Genomic DNA, 13,207 nt, shown 5'->3' with positions numbered 1-13,207 from the left:
ACATCCTGGTTAACAGGACCTGGTACAATTGCTCCGTTTCCTTGGGACACCACTCCGGCAATCGTACCTCAGTGAGGTTTAAAATCACTGAGGCCACCGCGTAGTGTACCCCTTGCTCCAGCACCTGACCGGTGGGTACCAATACTAAACCGTTCCCGGGTCCCTTTGTGGTGGTGGGGCACCCTTCCTTCTGGGCTAGTGCTACCGGAATCGTGGGCAGGGGCTTGCGTGGGTGGGTGATGAGTTCAGTGGCGTTTACCGGAATCGGGGAGAATGGGACTCCGCACGCCTGGGTGCTGACGTCCCACCTCGTCCCTTTCCCTTCATCCTGCCACTGCCTCTGGAAAAAGATGGATATGCCTTTGGGGCAAACGTACTTCGAACCCCACATGCAGACATATATCCCTTCATCTGGTTCCCACCACTTGTCCCAACACACACGTAATTGTCCGTGAGTCCCCGTAATTGTCCGATGGGTATTGTTACCCAGTCGCTCCCACTCGATTGTAGAGTTCTTCATATTCTTTCCCAGCTTTCGAAGCCACCACCATCTACTTAGCGGTACGTTTCCATTACACACCAAACAGATCCTCTTTCCCACGGTAACGCTGACTCTGGGTGCAATGATCCTCACCCGAGGGCACAGTAACGAAGTCTCTTGGTAGGCAAACCCAGATTTGCTGGAGTATTCTGTAGAATTCGACCCCAGCCATCCCGGCCATCTCCCTTGGTGGAAGTAGGTGGCGGTTTCCTCAACCTCTCGCTTCCCCGTCCCATCCGTCGCGATGGGGGCTGTGCCCCCGGAGCATCCGAACACGACGACGTCCTTGGTGCAGCCTCGGTAGGCCAGCCCGCACCCGATCGCCGCGAGCACCACGAGAATCCTCTCCAATGTATTCCTGATTTCTGTAACCGATAAGATGATGTAGCCAGGCTCCCAATAGGCGCTGGCCTAATTAAACGGACGCTCGGGTCCCTTTGACCCCGCTTCCAAACAAACACACATACTGGGCAGACTTCGAAAACTACCTTTTAAAACATCCCCATCATCTTAAACTTTACATGCCTTAAACTAACATTAAAATGACTTAACTTAACTTATCATTACCTAAACTTATGTACAGCGCTGCCCTCCTTCGGGCGGCCTACCTAATTCCTGTGAGGGCTGTAGCGTGCCGCTCCCTGTGGCGGGGCTGCACTGACCTTCGGCTTTGATCCCCCGCAGCCTGTCGCTGCTGAACGGGAATCGTGTCTTCCCTGGGCTACCCTGGATCGATGTTGGGGGAAGTAACGAGAATCTGTCCAAAACTTTCTGGGCTGAGGCGTCCGAGCCGACCTACGAGGGGGCACCTTGGGCGAGGCTCCCAGGGCTAACGGACCGGGGATCGGGACCTCCACCGTCGCAGCCTGTGGTCCCACCACAGCTGCCGGCTCCGGCTCCCTTCCCTCAGGCTCCGCCCCCCTGGGGCTGGGATCCGTGGCATCCGACTCCACCCCACCTGTCCCCACAGGTGGTGAGTCTCCGCCCCCAATCCCTACCTCCCCTATGCTCGAGTCGGGGGCGGGACCTTCGTCCTCCGACTCCTCCTCCTCCGTGATCGGGTCAGGGGCGGGGTCGAGCTGTTCAGGCTCTCCCTCGTCCAAATCCCAAACTAACGGGGAGACCTCCCACTCCGATGGGATGACTCCTCCCCTCACGCAGGCTACAGTTCCAGCCTGTGTGGTCTGTGACCCTGTCTCAGGCTGAGGATTTCTGTCCTCAGACCTGGCCCCTGTTGTTGGCCCTTGTGCACCCGGCTTAAACAGTTTACACTGGTTAATGTGAAACCATTTAGTACGTCGGGGCACCTTCACTGCGTACACCATGGGGCTGGCCTTGTCTACAATGCTGTAGGGCCCCATGTACAGTGGTTCTAGACTCCCTACTCGGGCATAGTTCCTAACCATGACCTGGTCTCCGACTTCCCACTCTTGCTTCTTACGGGGTTCTAGCAACAGTCGATTGCCCTGATGCTGTCTCCCCATGGTCCCAGCCGCTTGCTCCTAAACCTGTTTCAGGCGCTCCAAAAGGGTTTGGATGAACTTGTCCCGATTCACCTCTTGGAGCTGGCCCTCAGTGAGCACCGGGGCTAGTACATGGGTGGGTGTTCACATGATCCTCCCAGTCATTAACTCGTGCGGGGAGTGCCCCGTACTTTTGGACTGGCTGGCCCGGATCCCCATGAGGACTAGAGGCAGGACCTCCGCCCACTTCTGGGGCGAGCCCATTGCCTCTTTCCTCAGCTTTTCCTTGAGGGCCCGGTTCATGCGTTCAACAATCCCGGATGACTGGGGATTGTGCGCTACGTGCCACTTCCCTTCAATGCCCAAGAGCATGAGGGTGTTCTGCATCACTTGGCCGGTGAAATGACTCCCTCAGTCGGACTCAACAAACCGGGGGAGCCCCCACCGTGAGAACACTTCCCCGACCAAGATCTTGGCAGTACCCAGCGCCGTAGCTGTTCTACACGGGAAGGCTTCTACCCACTTGGTAAACACATCCACCAGGACAAGGCAGTGCTTATAGCCTCCCTGGGCGGTGGGCAGGGGCCCTATGTAGTCGACCTGTATTGACTGCCATGGTCCCTCTACCCTCCTGATGTGCCCCATGGGCACCTTCCTTTTCTGGGGGTCTGGGTTGTTTGCAGCGCACACAAGACAGCTTGCACAGAACTCGCGGACATCGTCTCGAAGTCCCGGCCACCATCCCGCCTGCTCTACCCGTTGCCAGGTAACCTCAGGCCCGGGGTGTCCCGCTCCTGGACCCTCATGGGCCAGTTGAAGGAATTCCCTCCGGTGCTTGATAGAGAGGGCTGTCGTACTGTACGGACCCTCTACCTGCTTGCCCTCAGCAATAGCATTGAGAACTGTTTTCAGGGCGGGATCCAGGGTTTGGATGGTCTTTAGGTCTAGGGGCGGTGTCACCCCTGTGTTCCCTGGAGTCCCCTCCCTGCCTCGGATCGCTGCCACAGGTCCGGGTCCATAGGGGTCCCAGAAAATGCCGTTGCGGGCACCCTCCCTGGCTAACGCATCCGCCTGCTGGTTACCCTGACTGCGGGGTTCTGTGGTGGAATGAGCCTTCACCTTGTGGATGAACACCTCCCCTTCCTCCCCCACTGCTGCCAGGATCTTTTCCAGCAAGGGCTTAACTGTTAAAGGTCGTCCGTCCGCGGAGATATATCCGCGACGAGACCAAATGGCCAGGTATTCCGTACACGAATTGCATGTGAACATGCTGTCCGAGCAAATCGTGTATGGGGTTGGGAAGATCTCGGGGTGGGTAACCACGTACACCACCGTGGACAGTTCAGCCTGCTGTGCGCTCATAGTGCTGGGGAGCCTAATCGCCAGGGCAATGTTTGCCGCGGGGCCATAAACTCCACACCCTGTGAGTCGTTCGCCAGCAGATACCGTGCTGGAACCGTCTACGTAGATCTCGCGGCCTGTGGGGTGTATCCCGGCCCGTAAACCTATGTTGACCTCCCATACCCCTTCGACGGAACACCGATGGGCTGTTCCGGGATATACCATGTTGGCCGCGAGCTTCGGCTCGCAAAGACCTTTAACCTTGAGATCCATCTGGGAAAGGAGGAGGGTCCAGCGTGCAATCCGAGCGCTGCTTACGGTCCCATCCTTAATCCTTCCATCCAGAAGCATCTTTGTGGGTGTGTGATGGGTGAGGAGAGTGATGGGAGAGGTTCCTGTGAAGATCGCTGATCTGTTCACAGCCCAATGCGTGGCCAGGAGATGCCGTTCGCAATTGGAAAAACTCCTCTCCACATCCGTAAGCACCCTGGAGGAGTAGACCACCGGCCTCAGCTTGCCGTGTCACTCCTGGAGCAGCACGGCGCTCAGGCTGTCTCCACTGGCGGTTACTTCCAGGAAAAACTCCTCCCCCCCATCTATGGCCCCTAGGGCTGGCGCGGTCTGCAGGTCCCTTTTCAACTTCTCGAATGCTGCCTGGCAACCCTCGTCCCAAGACCACTCGACTCCCTTGTGTAAGAGTCGGAGTAGCGGGGCTGCTGTGGCTGCATAGTCCTCGATGAAGTCTCTGCAGTACCCGGTCTGTCCCAAAAAGGACCTCACACCCGTTACTGTGTTAGGAATCGGCAAATCTTGCACCGATTCCCGCCTAGCCTTATCTATGGCTCTTTCCCCAGCGGGGATGGTCAGACCCAGGAATTTCACCTCCTGCTGGCCAATCCGTGCTTTCTTTGGGTTTACTTTAAAACCCTTCCTTTCCAGTAGCTCCAATAATTCGGCTAATAGTGGGCCGTGCTCCTCCCTCGAATCCGTGAACAGGAGCAAGTCGTCCACATACTGCACTATCTGATTGGGCTGGCTAAATTCCTTTAAACTTCCTGCCATGCACTGATGGAAAATGCTGGGGCTGTTGTGGAAACCCTGTGGCAAGCAGTTCCAAGTGTACTGTTGCCCTTTAAAAGTAAAGGCAAACTTGTACTGATCCTCCCGCCGCAACGGAATGGACCAAAAACCGTTCGAGATATCCAGCACCGTGAACGTGGTCGCGGATGCTGGAATACTCCCTATTAGGTCGGCAACTGCTGCTACCGTGGGCGCGCAGGCTGGGATGTTGCTGTTGAGGACTCTGTAGTCCACCGTGGCCCTCCATAAATTGTCCGGCTTCCTTACCGGCCATAATGGGGAGTTCACGTGAGTGGCTATCGGCCTCAACACGCCCTGCTGCACCAATGAAGATATTGCTGTCTCCATGTCGGGTTCTGCTTCCTTGGGGAAGTTATACTGCTTTTGGGGTCGGATCATGGGGTCCCCGTCTACGCTGACCTCAAACCCGGTGACCCTCCCACAGTCGTGCTTGTGGGTGGCAAATGCGGTCAGATTGTCCGACACAAACGCTTGCAAGTCCGTTGGGACGTCCGCGACCATAAGCTCGAGGTCGTAACCTCCTGACGGCTTCATGGTGCACAGGGTCCCCTTTCCTCCCTTCCCTGGGATCAAGACTTCCTTGCCTAACCCATTCTCGGCTCCCCAGAGACAGTGATTTCTAAGGTCCACGAGGATCCCGTGTTCCACCAAGAAATCAGATCCGAGGATGCCTTTACCACCCCCCTCGTTCCACTTCATCAGGATACACGTCCATGTGGTGTGGAGTGCTCCCAAATGAATGGAGAGCGGGATGGAGAACGCGCCAGCCTGTTCTTTGCCTGTGAAACCCGCAAATGAGAATGGAGCCTGGGTAGACAGAGGTGAGGCAAAATGTTTAGCTGTGTGGATCACGGTACATGATGCCCCCGTATCCAACAGGTAACTACCCTTTTCCTTCTCTACCTCCATCTCCACAAGGGGCCTTCTCCACGCGTCATATCGGAGCGGACACAGGTAGACGGGCTGCGCGGGCTTTAGTCATTGGGGCGCTGCGGTTGGGGCTGGGGGAGCAACAGGGCCGTTGGCGACTGCCACCTTCCCCTGCGAGGTCATTAGAGACCGCATTGCCTCTAAAACGGACTCGATCGCAGCGGGATGGATCGACACATCGGCTCCTTTCTCCCGGATGGGCGTTTGGGCTGGGGCTGAGGGAGCTTTTCCCTTTAAATCCTTCCAGGGATTTTTACAGTCCCGGCGCCAGTGACCTTCCTTCCCACACCCGTAACAACTATTCTTGGCTTGGGGAGGGCGATTCCCCTCCTGATGCCACTCTTTTTTAACAGGAGCTGCAGGCCTCACCTCATGCACCTTTCCCTTCAGGGGAGGCACTTCCCTACTCCTGCTGTTCCTGTAACCTATCGTGAGCTGATCAAGTACTATCTCCTCTGTGGAGCGGGGGTTATTAGGGTCAAACCATGTTTTGGCCTGCTCCCTCACCTGTGGCAAGCAATTGGTGACCAGGCACCGGAGCCAATGAGCCCTTTGACTAGCGTCCAGCCTGTCCCGAGCCGGCCCGCCCGGGCAGCTGCGCCGATACACTGGCCACAACCTTCCGGCGAAAACCCGTGCGGGCTCTCCCTCTAGCTGTACCGTCCTACCCAATCGGAGGAACGGACTTCCGTCATCTTCCCCCATAATCTCCAGGACCTCGTCCCGTAAATCCTCATACGCCCTGTGCCCTCTCTTGCTCTCGTCAGAGAGACACTGGAGGATCGAGCTGTCCAGGGAGAACAGCAACATTCTGGGCTGCTCTCCCCCGTCGCAGTCATGAACTGCTGCGGTCTGCTCCACGTCCCTAAAATGGACGGAGGGATCTCCTGACTCGGAGAGTTTTGGGATGTGGCTTATCATTGCCCTTAGCTGTTGTGCGCTGTGGGGCATTACGATCTGATTCATGAGGGGTCCGTCATCGCCATTCTCGTTGTCCGGACTGAGCCTCCGGTGTCGAACGGGACACATCGGTGCCGGCTTCGACCCTACTACCTGGGGTTGCTCTACCTCAGGAATCTCTTCGTCTAACTCCACCGTTTCCTCCCCCACAACCCAAGACTCATCATAGCTGGGAGGTGCCGAGGGCTCGGTGGTTGGTACCCCAACTGCCTCTCGCGGAATCGGTCTTTTGGATTCCCTGGCTAACTGTAGATGGCTCGCTGGTGGGTTTATGAGACACACCAAGCCGTTTGCCTTCACTAGGGCCGTTCTCAGGTCCTCTAGCTCCCTTTTGCAAGCGCTATGGTCGGCGTTCTCAGACCTATCCTCGATGGCCATCTTGTACGCTGCTCTAGCTCCCAGAATACTCTCCTCCTGTGTCTTTACCTGCTGAGCTAGGCGGACACACCTGTCTCTTATTCTTCCTTCACTGGACTTGGCCTCAGTGACCTGACACTCCAAGTAATCTATCTTGGCCTCATGGCGATTGGTTACAGAGTGGCGTTCCTGATTCAGCGCGTTGAGCGATGCAATCAGTCTCTTTCCTCCCGCAACCTTTTCCTCTACTTCTGCTAGTAACCCTTTGATCTGGGCCGTCTGTGCTATAACGACTTGGCCCAAAAGCTGGACTTGCTTCTTGTAGCACATCAGCCAGACCGCTTTTTCTACAGATCTTTTGTGCTCTTTGCTTTCTGTCCACTTGATGGCTGCGTCTAGCGGGCGCCTATCTCTTAATAGGTCGGATATCCACTGTTTTGTAAGGTTTACATTCCCAAAAACGTAACCGCTATTCTCTCATCCATCACATTTCGTTTATTCAGACCTTGATCTAAAACACTACATTCCTGCTGCCAAGGTCCTGCCACGGTCGCCATCTCTGTAGGGGGTTTCTCTTGCTTGCTCTGGTCTCCTGCCAGGCTTCTTGCAATAATTACCCGTGAGTGGTTCGACCCACTCACCCCTACAGTTCTAGACCTTGGACTTAGGTGCAGGGAGCTGTAGTGCAGAGAAAACTCAATAGACCAGGTCGAATAGCACGAAATGGATGCCTTTATTGAACAGTTTGCAGCATTATAAAATACATGTCATATGCACAGATTAAAGCAACTACAAGCATGCACACATCTATAAACTTAACTCTATAGAAATGGGGAACACACGGCACATCGTGAAAGGGGTAACACATTACAATTACCCTTAACCCCCTCCCCTAAACCTAACTAAGTTTCGATTTGAGGGACTCGGGATTATGCTCACCACTTTAAGAATTGCGAAAAAGGCTTTGCAGCCTTTCGACACAGTTTTCCGTCGTCACGTGGGTTTGGAAGCTTCTGGCGCAGCTTGTTTTCCTCTTGGTTCTCCTGCGATGGAGGCAGCCGATACAGCCTTGGTGAGTGCTCGCCACGGATGGATCCGTTACCGATGTGATGTTGAAGAACTGGGTGTCTTCTTCTCCGGCCTGGGTCGTCGATGATCTCCCGACAAAAGTACCCGGGCCTCCCTCGTCGTCTTCCTGTCGTGGCCGGGCCTTGCCTGGCCGAACCTCCCAAAGTCGTGGAACACACGGCTGAACACCCCGCTGGACACCGTTTACCGAACTGCGAACCGAACACGTTCCAAACCGAAGAAGAAGTACCGATGGACTTTACTCAATCCACAGTTATACTTTTTTGGAACATTCTTATCTCCCGCCAAATCATAGTCCTGTCTTTGTAATAATTTTGGCGGGCAGAACTCTCTGCAGGGGTGTTTTGTCTTCATAACGGGAGTCGGTGATAGCTTAACTGGCCTTCCTGGGCCGATAATGTCTTTGCTTTGTTACCGTAACTTGGTTTGTATATTGATCATAAGAACATAAGAACATAAGAAATAGGAGCAGGAGTAGGCCAATTGGCCCCTCGAGCCTGCTCCGCCATTCAATAAGATCATGGCTGATCTGATCATAACCGCCAATCCACTATGACAGGACTATCTCCTGAATCTAACAGAATTAAACACACGAAACAGGAGCAGGATCAGGCTACACGGCCCCTGGGCCCGCTCCGCTACCCACAGGGCCATGACCGATCCGAACCTAGACTCATGTCCAAATTCCTGCCCGCTCCCCGTAACCCTTAATTCCCTTTTCTTCTAGGAAACTGTCTATTTCTGTTTTAAATTTATGTAATGATGTAGCTTCGACAGCTTTTTGGGGCAGCATATTCCATGGACCTACCACCCTCTGAGTGAAGTAGTTCCTCCTCATCTCAGTTTTGAAAGAGCAGCCCCTTATTCTAAGACTATGCCCCCTAGTTCTAGTTTCACCCATCATCTGGAACATCCTCCCTGCATCCACCCGATCCAATCCCTTCATAATCTTATATGTTTCAATAAGATCGCCTCTCATTCTTCTGAACTCCAATGAGTAGAGTCCCAATCTACTCAACCTCTCCTCATATGTCCATCCCCTCATCCCTGGGATTAATTGAGTGAACCTTCTTTGTACTGACTCGAGAGCAAGTATGTCCTTTCTTAAGTATGGACACCAAAACTGTATGCAGTATTCCAGGTGCGGTCTCACCAATACCTTGTACAACTGAAGCAATACCTCCCTATTTTTATATTCTATCCCCCTAGCAATGAAAGCCAACATTCCATTGGCCTTCTTAATCACTTGCTGCACCTGCATACTAACCTTTTGAGTTTCGTGCACCAGGACCCCCAGATCCCTTTGTACTTCAGTACTTTCAAGTTTCTTGCCATTAAGATAATAACTTGCTCTACGATTTTTCCTGCCAAAGTGCATAACCTCACACTTTCCAGTATTGTATTCCATCTGCCAAATCTCTGCCCACTTACTTAGCCTGTCTATGTCCCCTTGCAGGTTTTTTATGTCCTCCTCACTCACTACTTTCCCTCCCATCTTAGTATCATCTGCAAACTTTGATGTGTTACACTCGGTCCCCTCCTCCAAATCATTAATATAGATTGTAAAGAGTTGGGGACCCAGCACTGACCCCTGCGGAACACCACTGGTTACTGATTGCCAGTCTGAGAATGAACCATTTATCCCAACTCTCTGCCTTCTGTTAGATAGCCAATCCTCTATCCATGCCAGAATATTACCCCCAATCCTGTGATTTTTTATCTTAAGCAATAATCTTTTGTGTGGCACCTTGTCAAATGCCTTTTGGAAGTCTAAATACACTACGTCCACTGGTTCACCTTTATCCACCCTATATGTTACTTCCTCAAAGAACTCCAGCAAATTTGTCAAACATGACTTCCTCTTCATAAAACCATGCTGACTTTGTCTTATTAAATTATGATGAGCCAAATGTCCTGTTACTGTCTCCTTAATAATGGACTCCAAAATTTTACCTACCACAGATGTTAGGCTAACCGGTCTATAGTTTCCAGCCTTCTGTCTGCTGCCCTTTTTAAATAAGGGTGTTACATTAGCAGTTTTCCAGTCTGCCGGGACCTTTGCTGAGTCCAGGGAGTTTTGGAAGATTATTACCAATGCATCCACAATCCCTACCGTCACTTCCCTCAAGACCCTAGGATGTAAGCCATCAGGTCCAGGTGATTTATCCGTCTTGAGTCCCATTATTTTACCGAGTACCACTTCCTTAGTGATTTTGATCGTGTTTATCTCCTCCCCCCCTATAGACCCCTGCTTGTCAAGTGTTGGGATATTCTTGGTGTCCTCTACTGTAAAGCCTGATACAAAATATTCATTCAGTGCTTTTGCCATCTCCATATTTCCCACCATTAATTTCCCGGTCTCATCCTCTAAGGGACCAACATTTACTTTAGCCACCCTTTTTCTTTTTATATAACTATAAAAACTCTTACTATCTGTCTTTATATTTTTTGCTAATTTACTTTCATAATCTATCTTCCCTTTCTTAATCAATCTTTTTGTTATTTTTTGCTGTCTTTTTAAGTTTTCCCCATCCTCTATCCTCCCACTAGATTTGGCTACCTTATATGCCCTTGTTTTTAGTCGAATACTATCCTTAATTTCTTTACTTAGCCACGGATGGCTGTCTTTTCTTTTACACCCTTTTTTTCTCAGTGGAATATACTTTTTTTGGAAGTTGTAAAATAACTCCTTAAATGTACACCACTGATCATGTATCGTCTTATCCTTTAACCTATTTTCCCAATCCACTTTACTCAATTCCGCTCTCATACCTTCATAGTCTCCTTTATTCAAGCTTAGCACACTTGTTTGAGATACAACCTCCTCACCCTCTAACTGAATATGGAATTCAACCATGTTATGGTCACTCATTCCAAGGGGATCCTTTACTAGGACATTTTTAATTAATCCTGTCTCGTTACACAGGACCAGATCTAAGGTTGCTTGTCCCCTGGTTGGTTCAGTTACATACTGCTCAAGAAACCCATCCCTAATACACTCAATGAACTCATCCTCAAGGCAGCCCTGCCCAATTTGATTCGTCCAATTTATATGATAGTTAAAATCCCCCATAATTATAGATGTTCCCTTATTACAAGCCTTAACTATTTCCTGATTGATACTCCGTCCAACCGAGTTGCGACTGTTCGGAGGCCTATATACTACGCCCACTAGTGTTTTTTTCCCCTTATTATTCCTTATCTCCACTCAAACTGTTTCATTATCCTGATCTTTTGACCCAATATCATTTCTCTGTATTACAGTGATTCCTTCCTTTATTAACATAGCCACCCCACCTCCCCTTCCTTCCTGCCTGTCCTTCCTGATTGTTAAATAACCTGGTATGTTTAATTCCCAGGCATTGTCACCCTGTAGCCATGTTTCTGTAATGGCCACAAGATCATACCCATATGTAGCTATTTGTGCCTTTAACTCGTCTATTTTGTTACGAATGCTACGCGCATTCAGATAGAGAACTTTCAAATATGTTTTGTGACACTTAGTTCCTGTTTTTGCCCTTTTTATTACTTTACCTTTTACTCCACACCTTCTGCCCCTTCCTGACACGCTCTGGTTTTTAATTTCCCCACTGCTACCTAAGTCTTTGACCTTCTCTGTTGTCATTTTTATTATTTGTTCTCTCGGAAGCTCCCCCCCACTAGTTAGTTTAAAGCCCTCTCTACAGCCCTAGTTATATGATCCGCCAGGACTCTAGTCCCAGCACTGGCCAAGTGAAGCCCGTCCCAACGGAACAGCTCTCCCCTGTCCCAGTACTGGTGCCAGTGTCCCAGGAAGCAAAACCCATTTCTCCCACACCAGTCTTTGAGCCATGCATTTAACTCTCTTATTTTATTTGTCCTAGCCAAATTCGCTCGTGGCTCAGGTAATAATCCAGAGGTTATTACCCTTGTGGTTCTGCTTTTTAATTTGGCCCCTAGCTGCTCAAACTCCCTCAGCAGAACCTCCTTCCTTGTCCTATCTATGTCGTTGGTACCAACATGGACCACGACAACCGGATCCTCCCCCTCCCACTCCAAGTTTCTATCCAGCCCAGAGGAGATGTCCTTAACCCTGGCACCGGGTAGGCAACACAGCCTACGGGACTCTCGCTCTTGGCTGCAGAGAACTCTATCTATCCCCCTAATAATACTATCCCCTACCGGTCTGGAGATTGCCCTGGATGGCTGTTAAACGGCTTCTCTTTGTACAGTGTAATGGGTTAAAGCGTTCGTTCAATTGTCCGCCCATTTCTTGGGGTCTCATCCTGCCACCCAAATCTGTCCTGTACTAATAATCTAATCAATATGTATGCTCAGTTCCATGAGTTTCGGCTTCCCGAAACTGGTTTTCGCGGGCTTTTAATGCCCTCAATCCACAAGCCTGTCTGGCTTGCAGTAACAGAAATTCAAATGGTCCCAGAAGCTGGTCACGAGGTCTGGTGGCCATTTTGTGTGCCCTTTTATCAAAGGTTTCTCTGTATAAGCTTCTTTTGGTCAATAAAGCTGTTTTATTAACCCTATTTTCCTACGTGATTATTTAATGAAAATTTCACGAATCTTACAAGCCCCAAGGAGGCGGGTATGGAGGTGGGACTGCCGGTAAAGTTGCAGAAAGTGGGGGCAGATGGCAAACCCGCCCCTATCCTGCCTCCGTGCCCTTTTGCCAGGAGGCGGGAAGCCGTCCTGCCCCGGGTCCCAGGCAGAAAAAAGGATTAGTCCCATTTTACCTTTTCAGGTGAAGGCTTCCCGACCTCGGAGAACCCTGCTGGGTTGGAGGAGTCGAGTAGGAGGTCTGCGGGGGGTCGGAGGGGCCTGAAAGTGAGATGTAGAGGTGAGTGATGGGTGCAAGTGTGGAGTGGTAAGTATGTGAGGTGAGTGTTAAGTGTTAGAAAATGTTCACTTACCTTTGTTTCTGCCTACAGCCTTCAGCCGCTGTGGCTCCGGAGTCCCCAACATCTCCATTGTAGATTTCACAGACAGGCTGTTGGATCCTCCGAACCATCTGCTTTCTACAAAGTTGAAAGCTTTGATGAGTCCTGAACACAAGGCCTCATCAAACTACACAGAGTGTCAGTGTTTGACAGCTTCACAGAGCTGTCAAATACTGACATTTCTTCTTTCAAGAAGTCTTGACAGATGGTGCGTCAGACGGGGCGGGCTTAACAAGGTCAATCAGGGGAAAATCCCTCTGGACATGATGGTGGCGGGACTGAGACCTGACAAGCAGCAGACCCGCCTCCAACATGTCTCCATTCACAAAATCCAGCCCTACGAGTTCAAATCCCACCACGGCAGCTGGAGAATTTAAATTCAATAAATTAAATAAATCTGGAATATAAAACTAGTATCAGTAATGGTGACCATGAAACTACCGGATTGTCATAAAAACCCACCTAGTTCACTAATGGAAGAAAACCTGCTGTCC

The sequence above is a fragment of the Somniosus microcephalus genome, chromosome 5, assembly GCF_052327205.1.
Source record: "Somniosus microcephalus isolate GS21.2 chromosome 5, FLI_Smic_1.0, whole genome shotgun sequence".
Classification (NCBI taxonomy): domain Eukaryota; kingdom Metazoa; phylum Chordata; class Chondrichthyes; order Squaliformes; family Somniosidae; genus Somniosus; species Somniosus microcephalus.
Note: the sequence above shows the minus strand (reverse complement) of the source record.